The following is a 3,831-nucleotide window of genomic DNA, read 5'->3' as shown; positions in this document are numbered from 1 at the left end:
TCTGCATAAATCGATATGATCATGTTTTTTTTTTTTCCTTTTCCTTATTTGTATGGAGGATTACATTGATTGTTTTTCTAATGTTGAAGCATCCTTCCATCCCTTATATTAATCCCACTTGGTCAGCATGTATTATATTTTTCATGTATTGTTTAATTATGTTGGCTAGAATTTTGTTCAGAATTTTTGCATCTATGCTAATGAAGGGATATTAGTTTATGATTTTCTTTCTTAGTGATGTCCTTCCCTGGTTTGGGTATGAGGAGTTATGCTTGCTGCATAAAATATACTAGGAAGTTTTCTGACCTTTTTTATACTCTAAAATAATTTGAACAGATTTTGTGACACCTCTTCCCTGAATGTTTGATAAAACTCACAAGTGAAGCAATATGGACCTGGACTTTTTTGTTTGGGAATTTTTTGGTATCCTGGTCAATTTCTTCTTTTGTTATATGTCTGTTCAATTTTTCTACTTTACTTTGTGTAAGTTTAGGTTGGTCAGGCTTTTCTAAAAATTTATCCATGTCCTCTAGATTTTCAAATTTGTTGCAGCACATCTCTTCATAATATACTGTTATTTTATTGGTTCTGTTGTGATATTTCCCGTGTGGTTTCTGATGCATGTTATTGGTGTCTTCTCACTCTTTTCTTTTATTAGGTTTGCCTCTGGTTTGTCAATTTTATTAATTCTCTCAAAGAACCAGCTTCTTGTCCTGTTGATTCTTTCTATAGTTTTCTGTTTTCTATCTCATTTGTTTCTGCTAATCTTTATTATTTCCTTTCTTTTGTGGATTGTAGGTTTACCTTCTAGTTGTAAGAGATGTAGTGTTATTGTGTTGATCTTGGCTATTTCTTCTTGTTGTCTATGTGCATTTGTTTCAGTAAATTGTCCTCTCAACACTGCTTTAAGCTTGTCCCAAATATTTTGTTATGTTGTGTTTTCATTCTCATATGTTTCTAGGCACTTTGTGAATTCATGTCTTATTTCTTCTACTACCCAGTAACTTTTAACCAGGGTGTTATTCAGTTTCCATGTATTTGACTTTATTTCCTTAATCTTCCTGTTGTTGATTTATAGCTTTATAGCATTGTGGTCTGAGAAGTTGTTTTGTAGTATTTTAATGTGTTTAAATTTATGTAGGCTTATTTTGTGGCTTAAGACATACTCTATTCTGAAGAATGTTCCATGTGCACTGGAAACAAATGTGTATTGTGCTGTTGTTGGGTTGAAGGGTATGTACACATCTATGAGATCCATTTGGCTGATTGTGTTGTTTAGTTCCTCTGTGTCTTTGTCGGCTTTCTTTCTGGTTATTGTATCCCTTTTGTAAAGTGGTGTATTAAAATCTCCCACTGTTATTGCTGATTTGTCTATTTCTTTCTTCAAAACTATTAGAGTTTACTTTATATATTTTGGAATTCTTTCACTGGGAGCATAGGTATTTGTTATGGTTTTGTCATGTTTGTCAATTGACCTTTTAATCATGAGATAATGTCCACCTTTATCTATTATGCTGGTTTTTACCTTAACATTTATTTTATCAGAGATTCGTATTGCTGCTCTTACTTGGCTTTATTATGCAATTAGTTGGTATTTTTTTTCTATTCTTGACTTTTAGTCTGTTTTTATCTTTGTGTTTAAGGTGTATCTCTTGCAGACAACATTGAAGAGCTTGTTCTCTTATCCATTCTGCCACTCTCTTGTCTCTTAACTCGTGCATTTAATCTGTTTTCATTCAGTGTAATTATCGATAAATGTGGATTAATTGCTGTCATTATGTTAGTTTTGTTGTGGTGCTGCTGGTTTCTTTGTTGTGCATGCCGTCTTGTGCAAAGTTCACTTTTTTGTGTGTTATTTCTTGACAGTTTTGTCATAGTTTTAATGTTTCTCTGTTCTACTTGTATTTTTATTTTCTTGGTATTGTGTGAAGTGTTAATTTACTTTGAGATTACCTTATATTCTATTTACTTTTCCCTCCATTTAAAACAGTCTGTTTTATCCTGCCATGTTCCTGACTTCACCACCTGTATCTCTGTTTCTACCCTCTTTCACATTGTAATTGTTTTGATCATAGACTGAACTGCCAGATACTCTGAATTCATTCTTATGGGTTTGTTCTTTTCTGGACTCTTCCATTTGTTGATTGAGTTCTGGTTGGTGTTTCATTTTCCTCAATCTCTGGTTGGTGTCTGTTCTTGTTGGTTCTCAGTCCAAAGAACTCCTTCTAGGATGTTTTGAAACACAGGGTTTGCTTTGGCAAAATCTCTTAGTTTCTATTTATCCTGTAATGTTTTTAATTACACTCTCATATTTGATTGGCAGCTTTGCTGAGTAGATGATGTTTGTTGGGTAGCTTTTTGTTTTTGTGGGGTTTTTTTCTTTCTTCTTGCCTGCATGGTTTCTTCTGACAGATCTGAGCCTAATTTGATTTGCTTGCCTTTGTAAGTAACACTTCTCGTTTCCCTAGCTGCTTTCAAGATTGTATTCTTGTCTTTGATTTTGGAAAGATTGAATATCATATGTCTTGGGGATTTTGTTTGGGGGTCTATTCTTCCTGGGGTTCGTTGAGCTTCTTGAATGCTTATCTTTTTGTTTTTAGGGTATTGTTGTTGCTGTTGTTGTAATGTACTGTGAAGTCGGTTCTGACTCATAGTGACCCTGTACGGATTTCTGAGGCTGTAAATCTTTACGGGAGCAGAAATCCTTATCTTTCTCCTGTGGAACAGCTGGTAGTTTCAAGCTGCTGACCCTGAGGTTCACAGCCCGATTCATAACCACTACATTATTAGGGACATTTTATTCCAGCAGTTCTTCAACTATCTCTTTTGTGGACTTGTGTGAATCTTCCTGTTCTGAAATGCCAATAATTCTTGTTGTTCCTCTTCATGTTGTCCAACATGAATCTTAGACTTTCTTCAGATATTTTTATAATTTTTTTTCTGCTTGCTCTTCTTTCTTAGCAGTATTAGAGATTTTCCTTCCAGCTTGCTTGTTCTTACTTCCATCTCTTCAGTTCTCCTCTTTTGCTCTGTCGGTGTATTGCCCATTTCTGATATTTTGTTATTAATCATTTGGACATCTTTTGAGGGTTTTGAATTGTTTCTAATGCTGTATCTACCTTATTGATTGTTCCTGTAGCACTTTCATGACTTCTTCCTTATTTTTTCAAACCCTCTGTGAAGTGTTTGAATACATTTCAGTGTCATTTTTCTGAATTCCTTCTCAGGCATTTCCAAAGCCTGTCCTCATTTCAATGTGATATCTAAGTCTATTTTCAGCTCATGTGTGTCAGTAACTTTATCTTGTTTCTGAACAAGTGCTTATATGGTCAATTGTTTTTTGAGCATCTTCAGTAGTTAGCTGTGACCTTAATAATTAGATGAATGTAGGTTTATATTTTATTATGTTTCTTGATTGTCTCTAGGTAGATGTGATCAACAGATGGGCTTTCCTTTTCCATCTACTTATTACTCAACTCAGAGTAACTGTAGCAGGTGTTGGCTGCCTATGTGATGTATGGCAGCTGATATTGGTTCTTGCCTGGATGGTGGGATTTTATAGGGTGTGATTGTAGCTTGACTGTATGACTGCAATTGATGTCTCTTCTTGGGTAATGTAGAGAGAGAAAGAGCCCCCTAAAGGTAAAGAGGGGACAAAGAGATAAAACAGAAATAGCAAAAAAGACGAACGGGATACTATAGTCTATAATTGCAGAAAAGAGAGAAGACAAAAAAAAATAATTCTGTAACCAAATATTGATTTTAATGTCCTCTATTGGAGCTCTGGTAGCGTAGTGGTTACGAATCGGGCTGCGAACCTTAAGGTCAGCG

Source organism: Chrysochloris asiatica, unplaced genomic scaffold (genome assembly GCF_000296735.1).
Source record: "Chrysochloris asiatica unplaced genomic scaffold, ChrAsi1.0 scaffold00152, whole genome shotgun sequence".
NCBI lineage: Eukaryota > Metazoa > Chordata > Mammalia > Afrosoricida > Chrysochloridae > Chrysochloris > Chrysochloris asiatica.
The sequence above is the reverse complement of the archived record's forward strand: the minus strand, read 5'-3'. Positions refer to the sequence as shown.